Below are 14,672 nucleotides of genomic sequence, written 5' to 3' on the forward strand. Positions count from 1 at the left end.
CGCCTTGGAGGTGCTTATATACATAAAGAGAAAGATGCCACCAAAATAGTACGGAAAGTGCTCAAGTTCAAGAGGTATAGATAACAATATAGTGTGGAGTTCTTGTGTACTATTCATTGTTGGCGGAAAGTTTTCTTCGTTTCCTTCTTTTTCACCACATCAAAGGATTACACCGGATAACAATATAGTGTGGAGTTCTTGTGTAGTATTCATTGTTGGCGAAAAGTTTTCTTCGTTTCCTTCTTTTTCTCCACATCAAAGGATTACACCGAAAAGTTCTTCCGATTCCCAAACATAAGTGTGTTCATTTTCACGTTTTGTTGCAAATTTTAACGCTGACCCTATACTTTTGTGCTTCAAGATAGGTACAGGAGCGCAACATATGAGACAAAAAATGAAATAACATCTGTAAAGTTTGCCAGAATACGAAAAACTTTCACCGGTTAAATTTCTTTTTATTCGCATAGCTGTCCGCGGAACAACTCTCATCACCCGTTTCATCATCATTGTCACATGATACAGAGAAATTAAACGATGAATCAATGTCTTGAGGAACAGTCATCGTCACTGATTCCTTCTACAAGCCGGTATATTTCACTCCCTAAGTCACATTGTATAGCTTATTTCTAAAGCAGTATCTTCAGAATCGCAGTGAGTGAGATCGTCTCTATTACCTTCTAATGCCTCGTCTCGACTACAACCGTCAATTGCGTCTTGTACGATATTTGTACGTTGGTAACTGGACATAGATCGGTGCTTGTTCAATGGCTCGGATTTTAAACCTTTCAATAATATACTTGGAACAGCATTCTTTCTCAGTTTGCGTGTAAATAATTCTCCTGGCATTAATCAGAAGTGGATCCAATCGGTAAAAACTCAGGGAGGGGGAGACAGAACCCAGACTATGATATGTATATCATGTTTACTGAAAACTTTCAAAAATATCTAAATAGTAGCTTAAATCAATTTTGTCACTCAAAAACTGTGGGGCCTAGGCCCCCGGCCCCAGTCTAGATCCACCACTGGCATTAACTTTTCTTCCAGTAAACTTGACCTCTCGAAGTCAGGATCTTCAAGATGTTTGGAACACGAGTGATTTTATTTGGTACATTTTTTCCCATTGATTTTCTTCAGCCATAATTTATATCGATATGGTGATTTCTCACGACTTGGAAACGTAACGAAAAGATACTTTATGTCCTCAGCACAAAAATTACAATCGAAAAACAGCAGGTGCTAGGCATTTCCACTTCACTTCACAGACACAGCACGCGCTGTACTAACATGTGTTTTCTACTTCACATTAGTGTTTCTTTCAGAAAAAAATCCGTGGGGGGACACTTAGTATTCGGAGAGGCACATTACTTTTACACAGTACTATTATATTTATTACATTATAGACGTATTATTTTGGTCTCCTCTAGAGGAATCTCTCAGAGCTCCGGCAGACAGTGCCACCCTAAAAACATGTCTGGAAGAAACACTGTTTCGCACAACAAACGTAATTACTGCTCTCTCTCTACTCTTTTTTATACTAATGCTGTAGGAAAAACAACTAACAAAAACGTCCCTCAAGAATTCAGAACAGAGCAAGACTGCTAACAAATCCAAAACACAATCTATTAAATCCAATGCACTATTAAAGGTTTATCAGCTGCGTACAAGGAAGTGGTTGCTGACTCACATTGAATTTCTCGCGTATCCCACCCGTGACGTCAGCATTTACGATTCATCGAAAATAAATACCTGTAGAAGCTGAACGAGACGGCCTATCAAGATATAAAAAAAATACGGGTCTCTTATTTTTTTGTTACTCTTTCTATTGCACCAAACTTGTTTTTAACTCGAACTGCTCCTTTAGTCGTCATTTTGTGTAATTGGCAACAACAGAATGCATCTATATAGAAATTTTCAAATAAGTATAATTGAAAGAGATTTGCTGCTGCCAGTAGCCAATCAGAAGAAAGATATCTTAGCTGTTGTATGTATATACGATTGTACAGTTATACTGTATCACATAGTGTCTGATAGTGTCTGCATCACATAGTGTCACTAAGTCAAAGAGTTAGTTGGTGAAACTGTAACACGTGTTGAATTTTAATGAAAATATATAGTTTTGCTCAGCAAATAATTAGTTTATATTTAATTGTAACAAAGCGAAGCTTCTACTTATGGAAAATATCCAATAATAAGCGTGGTTTAAATGTTAATATAAATGAAGCATGGTTATCACTTGCCTCTAGGACCCATCGTGGTGGAGAATAAATTTGGTGGCTTCTAAACGATTTTAGGATTTAGGGTTTAGATTTCTGGCCTTTCGGCATCTAAGGCCATTTAGCCCCTCACGTTTTGAGGGATGACGTCCCTCGGCGAGCACATTATCCCGGGAAAGGGAAGGAAGAAAGGATTGGGGAAGCGGCCTGGAACCTATAAGTTAGGTACCACCCCGGCATTTGGCTGGTGTGAATGAGGAAAACCCAGGAAAACCTCATTCAGGGTGGCTAGTCTGAAAAAGCGTTTTACACTTTTTCGACCGAGTGCCTCCACCGGGAATCGAATCCGGGACCGTTTGCACCGAAGGCGAGAGCGTTAGCGACTACACTACGAGGGGTTAGAATGACCTCTAAACGAAATTAGGAGAAAGATCAGAGAATAAATTTATAAAAGATGGGGAAAAGTAGATTTCCGAGAATCGATATGAGACCAGAAAGAATTATTTGAGGATCGTAACAATTCCAGGCTATTAGAAATAAAATTACGAGACGAGACAACATTATTTCTAATCTCGTCTCGTGCTGTGTCGTGGGCAACACTACTTACTCCTCTGCCTTCCTCTGTCACTGTGTTGCTGCATTGCTTCTTGTCAATGGGCAACTACATGGAGAGTGATTTCTTCAATAAATATATTGGTTCTTAGTCCTATTTCCTTTGCATATAACACTGTGCAAATATTGAGACTTATCCGTAAGTCAACTGTGGCTTTGTGCAATGAAACAAGGAGTAGCTTAATTTATACTCTAATATCAAGATGACATGCTGTTAATTGTAAAGGAAACAGACATTACAACAATAAAACAGTGATATTAACTTACAGAAACATTTTTGTTGCCTAAAGTCTTGACAAATGAGACACATCCTTCGATCCTTGCGTAACATCCATCGAGTACAAACGACGTTCCGATGTTTGTTGCCCTGTACTTGTCATCTTCTATGTCACAATCGGTGAAATCTCCCAAATACACAGTATAACCTTCACACTGAAACAAGAAGAAAATAAAACTTCATTCTAAATATATAAAGTAAGTATACAAAGCAGTTTCTAAATGATATAAATAGCGTTGAAACGTAAATGGAATTAAAATATGAAAATTAAGTTATACTATTTGGGTTAATTCTAATTGCGGTGGGCCAATACAAAAAAAAAATGAAGGTAAATAAAATGTAATGTAACCTAACCTAAACGTGAGTTTGTATTTTGGCTCTTTTTATGAATGGTATATAAACTTACGTTATAGCACGGCCAACAAGAGATGGTCTCTGACGTTTGTTACCACATGCGGTGGGACATTGCAGCCCCTACTTTGATAGCAGTGTTACCAACCACGATCACTCTGTCTTATACCATTAATTAAATTGCCAGTACAATTGCACCGAAAAAAACCTTGACACGCGAGTAGTGGCTTTGTCACTGCGAGCTGTCAGAGACGTTCTCTTACTGGACGCACTATAGGTTAGGTTACATTACATTTTATTTACCTTCATTTTTTTGTATTGTAACGTAACCTAACCAACGTAAGTTTATGTATCATTCATAAAAAGAGCCAAAATATATAAACTTACGTTAGGTTAGGTTAGGTTACAATACAAAAAAATGTAATTGGTTACAATACAAAAAAAATGTAATTGGTTACAATACAAAACAGTAGGTTACAATACAAAAAATGTAATTGGTTACAATACAAAAAAATATATGATATTTTGGCTCTTTTTATGAATGGGATATTTGTAATTGGTTTTTGGTTCTACTGGAACTGATATCAAGAAAGTAAATTGTAATTAGCCTTTGAAGGCGGAATAAATGGTGAGATAGAACCAACCAATTGTAAGCGGAAAGCCTTAACATCCTTTTTCGGTCACTACAAGCATATCTTAAATTTATAACGCAACTTCTAGTTTTGACCTTCTAACTTTTCTTAACTGAAAGACTAAATATATTGTGCGTATTGTTCAGAATATTATATACTATTAGAGACTCTTGGCATTTCAAAAGTTGTTTGTGTTAGTTTTCTAAAAGCACTCGAGAAGTTTGATGAATGCCTTCACGTCTTATCATAAACGAAAGGAAAATCCGAATCTACATTTATACGCAAGAGAAAGCAATTAACGTTTGAGACATCTAACGTAGGTGAAGACTGACTAACTCCCTGGATAAGGAGTCAACCTCTACCAGATGCCAGCGGCCTTCTCGGAGGGCGAATGAGCAGATGGAGGTCAGGGGCACCGTTTTGTTCTTAGGAGGAGAAACTGTCCTAAAAAAAAAGAAGCCAATGAACCACACGATTGTCAACGGTATGGAGATGTGGAAAGGAAATGGGAATACTGCCACGATCTTTTTCCCAGGAGGAACGAAGGACGAGAATACATATAATGATGGCTCTTTCTGAGGTAAAACATTTCGGAGGTAAAATAGTTCCCCGTTAGGATCTACAGGTGAAGACAATTCCGAGAAAAACATCAGAGGAGACGTCATTCCTCGAACGCGCTTGGCGTGCATATAATCTGGGAAATGGGGGAAGAAGGACGTGACCTTGGTCCTGAATGTTAAGCCTTATCCCGAAACCCGAGGGAAAAAAACCCACTGAGGATGGCTGGCGTAAAAAAAAATCCACCTTTTCCTTCGAGTATCCCCACCGGGAAGGGAAGTTGCTTAAGAATAATGACCCATTGAAGATGAAATAAGATATTCATGTTTGTAAACATGAACTTCATACCAAGGAATTCATTAAACTCATTTTGTACAAAACAATATTTCATATTGAATGAAGCTTCCTAATTTTATAGAGGTAACAAAGAAAGTTCTGTCGCTTTTTCACCTACCACCTTCGAACATCGTTATGTTACTTGAGACGTATCTGGAAGATCAAAAATATCCCCATCAGCATCGATGACCTTCTGCCAACGTTCTGGAAGGCCATGGACTAAATTGTGGTATAACTTGGTGGGCCGTGTAGCGAAGAAGTTACACCTCATCTAGGGACTTGAACTGGTGTCCTCTAAGGTGATTGCCCAATAATTGGAACAGGTGATAATAATCAGACGGCGCAATGTCCGGGGAGTATGACGGTGCAATACTGCTCCCCATCCGAGGCGCAGAATGGTGTGCCGGCACATCCTATCCAAGTGGGGCTTATAGTTTTTCTGTAACACTAGAACCCCTCTGCTATCCAAGTTTTGAGTTTTTCTTGAACACGGCTCAACACAGTTGCATTGATGCTCTGACCAGCTTGTAGGAGCTCCCAATGTACAATGCTGCGAACAGTCCACCAAACAAACAGAAGGAACTTCTGATGCATTGCTAGTTTCGGCTGTTTTGGAACCGATTCATGGGATGCTAACCAATGATGATGGCTCTGTAGAGCTTCGTAAAGAACTCACTTCTCATCACTTGTCAACAATCTGTCCAGAAATGGGTCTTTCGTTAGACGAGACAGCAAAGAAACACAGGTGTCTGCACTCGTTGCCTTTTGGCCCGGAGTCAAATCATCTGGGATCCATCGACCCAATTGTAGTGCTCCCCAAGTTGATTGAGGTGCTGCTGAATGGATTCTCCACTCATATTGAATTGTAGTCCCAGTTCCTCACATGTCTGGCCACTGTTCACCTGAATTCTGTCAAAAGATCTTCAGTTTGAAAATGTGTTGGTCTTCCGGCACGTGGTGCGATTTCGAGTGTTTCGTCACTATCCTTAAATTTGTTAAACCACCTGTGCACGCCACACGACACACTCACCAAATGCCTGGCATATGTTCCGCCCCACTGCAGCGGCGTTTGACCCCAGTTTGAACTCATACAGTATATACGCCCTTATGGCGCTCTGTGGATGTCCCATGTTGATTTTAACCTTACGCAAGTTCACGTTGTAACTGAACTACCACAATTATCTAGTATGTTGGATATACCCACATCAAGTACTGACCTTCGCCTTATCTCCATTGGCATTCAAGTGACGGTGTGTGGGCCAGTTGAACACAGACTCCACAAAAAGCGAGAGAACTTTCTTGGTTACCTTTATAAAAGTACTCGAGAGGTTTGAGGAATGCCTACGCGTCTCATCACAAAGGAAAATCTCAATTTACACCTCCTCGTAAGAGAAAGCGGTCAACGTCTTAGGCATATAACGTAGATGGGGACCGACTGATCCCTGGGCTATGGAGTCAACCTCTATCAGATGCCAACGGCCTTCTCGGAAGGTGGATGAACAGATGGAGGTCATGGCACCTTCTTGTTCTTAGAAGGGGAACTGTCCTAAAAGATGAATGAATCACAAGATGGTCAACGCTATGGGGATGTGTAAAGGAAACGAGAACAATGCCACATTATCTTTTTTTTTCAGGAGGAACGAAGGAGGAGAATAAATATAATAACGAAAGTTCCTAAGGTAAAACATTTTGGAAACTATTCCCCGTTACGATCTACAATTGGGGACTTCTCCGAGAAGAACATTAGGGGAGACGTCATTCCTCAAACGCGCTCGGCGATGATATAATCCGGGAAATGGTAAAGGAAGGAAGGAAGTGGCATTGGTCCTGAATGTTAAGTGTTATCCCGACATTCGTCTGGTGTGGATAAGGAAAACCGAGAAAAAAGGACTCATTGAGGACGGCCTGCGTGAAAAAAAATTCGGTCGAGTGTTCCCACCGGGAAGGGAATTTGTTAAAGAGTAATGACAGATTGAAGATGACGGAGAAGATGTTACAAACATGAACTTCATGCTAACGAATTCATTAAACTCATTTTGTAGAAAAACAATTCGAACGAAGCATCCTTATTTTTGATGCAACCAGTGGCGGCTCTTGATGAACATCACACAGGTACAAAAATAAAATTTTATCGCCTCGAAGTAAGAGAAGAGAACTTAATAGCACACACATATTTGCAAATAGGAACTCTAATATTCGGTGGGTTTTCGTTCCTGAATTTAAAGCTATAAAAGTGATTTATTTTATAGATGTGCCTTCCTTCAACTCTGATACTTGGTGCAATACTAAAATTAGAAGAACATTGATGAATCCTTCGATAATCGTAAGTTTAAACTCCAGTTGGAATCTTTTTTAATTCGGAAACTTGGCCTATGAAAATAATGACAACAATCTTAGTTTGTGAACGTGGCTACGTAATGTGAAGGATTCAATCGAAGTACGTTGCTGACAGTTTCGATATAAAAATTAAAATGATTTTCTTACCGTTGATTCCCCTGCCAAAATTACGGTTAACTTCAAAGAAAGAAGCACCAGACATAATCCAAGTTGGAACTGCATCCTTCCTTTGGTAACTGGCAGTTAAAGGTGTGTCGGTTTGGGTCTACAACTTGTGTGGGGATATCATAGATGTTACTGCTCATTATATACCTGTGAGTTCTCTTTTACTTTCCTCTTACAATACACAAGATAAATGAATGTGTCAGTTCGTATTTTATCTCTTAGTTTGGATCTGTGACAGGTATATGTATTACATCTGATGACATGAATTGCGTGATGAAGTTAAATAAATCTTATAATCAGAATGTCGCAAATGACATAGAACGAGATTTTTGATATTTGATGCGCTATCGATTTACATTTTACTTTCATCTTGTCGATATTTATTTTAGCTTGTCCTTGATGGATAATTTGGAATTATGGCGATTTGGTAAAATATCAAACTACATGAAATATTCTGATGTAAGCGTAAGTGAGATTCTCTCTGGCGCATAGGACCAGGGTTCCATTCCCGGTAGGAGCTTTTATGTTTTAACTCATTTGTTAATCTGTAGATGCACTCCTATATAGCCTTGCTGCTGGAAGGGACGCTAAACCCATATCCAATCAGAAGAATAAGCGAGTTTCAAACGTGTGACTGAACTCCCATTTGGATATGATTTTTTACCATTAAAAGTTTGAAAAACTATATGCGATTCTAATAAAACTTAATGTTTGTCTCCCACCTTTTCAGGTCAGAAATTTTATGATGAATTTTATTAAGCTCTTTACTTTTCCTATCCTGTGAGAGACTTGTCGCTTTCATGGGTTTCTTCTTCCTTATATACTTATATTCCAAACATTGCTTTCTTATAGATATCCCCCCCCCCCGATTCTAACCATAACAAATATATTATTTTTTCTAATAAAACACCAACTGACCAAAGCAGTATACAATTTAAGATTATATATATATATATATATATATATATATATATATATATATATATATATATATATAATGTGTGTGTGTGTGTGTGTTACCAGTTTCGGTTATGTAACACATATATATAATCTTAAGTTATACAGGGTGTTTCAAAACAACACCGACAATGTTTGGGAGGTGATTCCTGACACTAAGATAAGACAAGAAGTGTAGACCAATCTGGATGCACAAATGCTTTCTTTCTTCACTTAGGAACTAGTATATGCACTATCCAAATATGCAAGTTTCAGAATCTTGCGGTGCTTCCGCAACAGTGTTTATAGAACTTTAAATTATATGTCCGTTGCCAAAGTCCTCTATAAAAATTGTGAGTACAGCAGTATTCTGAAAGATGCATTTTTGGATAATACACGTATTAGTTCCTAAGTAAATCTTCACCCGACTACGGTAGGTTGCATAGTTTTGGAGCTATGGACCTTGAAAATTCATTTTTCATGTTTTCGGCAGCCTATAACTCCGAAAGGAAGCATTTATGCAATAAGGTTAGCCTATACCTTTTGTGTTATCTTGGTGTCAGGAATCACCTCTCGAACGGTGTCGGTGTTGTTTTGAAACACCCTGTATATACTCCTTTGGTCAGTGGAAGTCTTATTAGCAATCTTGAATTTTCCAAAGCTACAATGAATAATTTAATTCCTTTTTTTTTTTGTATTTCCAGTCATTTTATATATTCTTTTTGAAATATGCATACGCTTCTTTTTCTTACTCACAGTTACAATAGTTCTTCTTTGACACTTTATCCTCCAGCATCTTAGTTTTAGAAGCCTATGGTACAGTCCGCAGCAAAAAACCTGCAAAATGAGCATATAAGTTTTCTGGAACAATGAAGTCTTTTGCTCTAAAATAATTGTGCAGGGGAAGGACGCCGCAGTTTCTCCTGGTGTGATTCGTGCCACTTAGAAGTTATGTTGATTCTCTGCACTGTTAGGCGTAGTTTCACAAGAAACTTACATGCTCATGTTGCAGGGTTTTCGCTGCGGGCTGTACTATACTTCGAAGTCTTGCAATCTTTGTTTTACTTCTTCTTCTAGAGTTCATGCCGTGCAGCCATACATTCGATATATTTTATTATGCTTTCCTTGAGTCCAGCGTTACCAACATGTACGATAATTATCGAATCATACGATAATTTTAATCCCTGTACGATGTACGATAGCTGCAGTACGATATAGAAAAGTATACGATAATTTAACAACTGTTGGTAAGAAGTAAAGATAATTCTGGAGGTGTTTGAAATTCCAAAGAAATTTCATTGATTGCGTGAAAAAGAATATGAATTTTACAACATATGAGATAAAATTACTCAAAACATTACCAAGACAACCAACATCTCGAGAAGGTAAATAATGCAAGCAAATTAAAGTTAATTGGGTAGTAATTTAAATACTTTTTGTTACGCTTAGCTATATTTTACGTTTATCGTACTTTAAAATTATAAAACCAATTTACCTGCTAACATATGTACATTATTACTAGGTAATTGGTTAATTGGATGATTGTAATTTAAAATACATTTTGAACACCGATACTATGTGGCAACAACAGTGTAAAATTGGCCCAAAATTGGTATTATAAAATTGATCCAAACTACTACTAGTACTGTACTGCAAACACTTGACTCCACCTGTCATCAAAACGGGGACCACGACCACGCACACAAGAAACCGATCAAGAAGGGATAATTACTAGCTACTTAATAATAATAATAATAATAATAATAATAATAGTAATTAATAATAATAATAAACCTTGGTATTGGGAACGAAAATAAAATACACGATAATTTTACAATGAAAACGATAATTTTAAGTGCTGCCTACAATAACATGTTCTGATCCGGTTGGCAACGCTGCTTGAGTCTTATGAAGATATTCCCAATTACAAGTTTCGTTTTTGTTGAAGTTCCTAGTCTGTCAGTGTAGAATTGAGAGTTTTTTTTAAAAAAAACAAAGGGAGTAGTAAAAATTTAACGGATACATTTAAAAAGCACTTCCGGATATGGTCTGACAAGGCCATTGTAACTCAAAATTTTCCAAAGAATTTCCTTAGTCCCCTAGGTGAATACCTGAATGCATAAAAAGTACAAAATACACAAATCTTTTTTTTTTAGAAACTAGTGTGGAAAACCCTTATATTACACCTCCATCCGAGGAACTTTCTTTTCCGGCTTTTGCCTTCCTCCCTTGCTCCCAAGAGTGTAAGAAGGCTTCTAAACCAGCACGTCCCGAATCCTATGTAAATTAGGTTTCCAAGGAATGAGACAGGAGGATAAAGGCTAATTTGAACCTTGTTCGAGGCTGTTTTAAATTCTTTACCAAGTCCTTAGTATAGTGCTTCACCTCCAACCTTTTTATATCATTTCATGCCAATCCTAGCTCTTCTTCCTCTCTTTGTGCTATATTTACAAAAAGACCAATATATTACCATTTTCCTCCAATTGTCAATGTAAAGCGCTTGTATATGTCTGTTTCTAATGTCAAAGGTTTTATTTCACTTCGACTTTATAGGAGAACGCGATTTGTCAATGAGAACAATTAAATTGGGCAAAAGAAGCACATAATTTTCTTTTAAAAAACAGAAATCTTTGCTTTTGAGACTTTTATTTCCGAAAAAAAAATTAAGCAGAACAAAGCAAATGCTTCAATGGATGTGTAAAGGTATTCTAGAGAGGGCTCAGCCCCCCCGCTTGAACATACCTGCATTCAATACTGGTCTGAACTTTTCTTAGTGTTTGATCTTGTGTTTGTTTATTACGAACTAAAAAGTAACATACTTGAAACTATGGTAAAGTAGTTCTATGCTCCATAAAATATTTTTATAGTAAATTAGTAAAGTCGTGGTTGTGAAAACAATATTTTGTTGTTATTTTAATAGAGTTGGATGAACGATATACTCGTACGTTGTTGTTAATACCACAGTACGTGCTAATCTGAGCAATACTTTGTATTGTACTAGCAACTGTACCCGGCTCCTATAATTATGTATGCAATACAATATTATTCCCTTACAAGAATGAAACAGTGTGTTGTATTAAGAACAAACTCCGATCGGCCTTAGCAACCTGAAAGAACAATTATACAGATAAGCATTAACAGGGGAGTAGCCAGCAGGTTTATGTAGGAGGGGCCCGTCGTTTTTGAGCGGGGATCAGCTACAAAGTCAAAAGAAATTATTTTGCAGCTAGTGTTTCTGAGGCCTGAAAAAACCGGCAAATTTTGGTTTCCTTCGGGGAAACTAAAAAACTAGTTTCTTGCTTATCGTTATTATTATTATTATTATTATTATTATTATTGCTTTTTGTGCATAAATTATATTCCAGGTAGTTTTTATTATGTTTAACCAATAATTACTGTCCCGGACCAAACGTTATACCTTTGTGCATAACTATTTTAGTTTAAGCCCTCGTACACAGAACCTATCTACATAAGGCTGATTTTCTTTGAAATTTCACTTATTTTCTTTAAGATTTACTGACAAAAATAATTATTTATTATTCGTGACTAAAAAAAAACATATCATTTTATTAACATCTATGTCTTTTATCCTGTTCTAGGGGCCGCCCACATATTACGTAAAGCTATTTTTGACCAATTTTTACCCCCTCCCTCCTGCTTGTCACACTTAACGCAAGGTCGAAACCCTCCCCTTTGTTACGTAACACTTTTTGATCTTTGTATTTTCATTATTTTGAATATTTTAGGGGCTATTACAATAAAAAGCTATTTTAATTGTAGAACTTTTTATTACAAAATGCTTATATTATTTTGAATATATTTGTAGCGTTTTTCGCCAACAAATCAAAGTATTAGAAAATGGTAGACTCATAATAATCTTTTATCCCCATAAGGTTGTTTAATTAACCTATCCTAATTTTTCAAAACTCCCCAAGGAGATCGAACCCATCATTTTAGGTCACGGGTGATTGGCAACGAGAAAGTACTGCGGAAGATGCAGTTAAAACAGGACTTAAAGAAATAACATCGACCTCTTCTTCCGAGATACAGGGTGCTTCGTGCATTTGAAGTTCGCCAGTGTTAACGATGCAGAGTTCTGTTCCTCATCGACCACAGATTCGAAGTGGCTGCACACGTGAAGGAGCAGGGACATCTCGTTTGTAAACAAGCTTTCGAGCATCTTCTTTGGACTTCGGACTTCAGTTTACCACTTTACAAATCCTTTTTTTTTTTCTCAATTAGTGCGAGAATGCGAATAAACTCGATTTCTTCAGAAATATTGAAATCCAATAATAATAATAATAATAATAATAATAATAATAATAATAATAATAATAATAATAATAATAATAATAAAGTAGTACGACATTAATATCCGACGAATTAGGTTTTTAATATCTTTAGGTCTGCAAATCGTGCATTGGTTCGTCGCGGAAAATATTTCAAGTAAAAAAGTTTCTTCTGTTTCACATGCGAAATTTCTTCGAAGAAAAGAGTGGGTAATGATTCGAATGAGAAGTTTTATTACTGCCATTAGTTTAAAACACCACAGACAAAAGTTGTCAAAACCATCACAAAATTATTTTTTGCTATTCCAAAAATACAAGATATGCTGTGATTTCAAGATGTATAGTTGTTGCAACCATACTCAAAATATCAAGGTAGTTGATGTAACGTGTGCATATGATTAAAACTTGTTGTTTTAATCCAGGGTTGTTTTGTTTAAAACAAATGATTAAAACTTGTTTTAAACAATTGATTTTGTTTAAAACAAATTTTATATAGGGCCTACGTTTTAAACATTTTGTTCTAAACACGTTGTATTTTTTGTCTTGTTTTAAACATATGTTTATTTTTATTTTATTTAACTTTTGTAAAAAAAAAAAAAAATCTGCCAGAGAAAGAAAATTACAAAAAAGTGATACCGTTCAGAAGGCTATTTTCTTCCCGTGCAGTGTTGTCAGACTTGGTACAATTATCAAATTCCGCCCTTTTGTCATTCATCGGCCCGTTGGTACCACGCTGGCATTTTCAGATCCTTTTGTAAAAAAAAAGTTGGTACAATTCTATCCAATTCAGCGCCATTTAACAGATACTAGGCACATTTTCAAAAGTGTCAGTAAGACTTTTCCTACATCTCATGATTGATTGATTGATTTCTTCCTCGTTTTATATATTTCTTTCATATATGGCCATAATACTGTTTTGGTCTATTGGTCATTTTGAAATAGAGGCGCGTTTGATCTCCTTACAATACATATCGAAGATGATAACATTCCCTTTTAATTTCCGGCCTCTATTATACTTCCTACATGCGAGACAGGCACGTAGCCAAGGGGTGGGTCCGGGGGGTCCGGACCCCCCTTCGGATCTAGAAATGAAAAATATTAAGGAAAGATGAAACAGAAAGAAACGAGAAAGAGATAAATCAGCCTCAAAAATATAAAGCTACAATAAGCGTTTGGTTACTCTTTCTTATGAGGAGCATTGTGTGGAGGAAACGGGGGGGGGGGGGGATCAAGTTGATATTGGATATTATTGTAACGGAACATTCCAAATTCCATCTAGCTCCATGTTAACCCTATGCAGCGGCACAAATCTGCCATCAACATTGGGAGGGACGGGTAAGACAGTTCTCATATTTTTTTTAAGGATGTTCAAAACATTTTTGAAGTTGAAAAACAATGCTGTGGAGGATCAGGGGAGCAGAGTTGTCTTCAAAATTGTGAGGCGGGAAGATTTGAGGCTTATTCTGGGGTGGAGACATCAATTTCATCTTACTTTCCTTTGTCACAATCGGACACAAATCATCACATTTCTCCCCAAAAAACGCATTTCAAATCGGATTATTGGGGGGAAAGTCCTCCCCAGCTCTAAGATTGGAGGGGACATGTCCCCCTCATCTCCTCGGAAGTGACCCTATGGACTACAAATGACGATCGATAAACCGGTTCGGTCAGATAGCATCTCAGGTAGAACTTAAGCAATGCCCAGAATTACCAATAATATGAATTATTTAGAATTTCGCGGCAACACTAGTCCATTCTATAGGATGTCTTTACTCCCGAAATAGATCTTGTTGCTATCCTTGACGGCATTAAACTAAGAAAAGAGAAATAAGAAGAAGATGAGAAGAACAGAGTTCGAATGACCTCGGAAGACTATGTCTTTTTCCATACTTTTTTCCATTCTTTTACGCAAGATTTCTTCATAGTTTTTAAATTAAAATGCTTACTAACATATCCTCATTTTATT

Source organism: Thermobia domestica, chromosome 14, assembly GCF_964235325.1.
Source record: "Thermobia domestica chromosome 14, izTheDome1.hap1.1, whole genome shotgun sequence".
NCBI classification, from domain to species: domain Eukaryota; kingdom Metazoa; phylum Arthropoda; class Insecta; order Zygentoma; family Lepismatidae; genus Thermobia; species Thermobia domestica.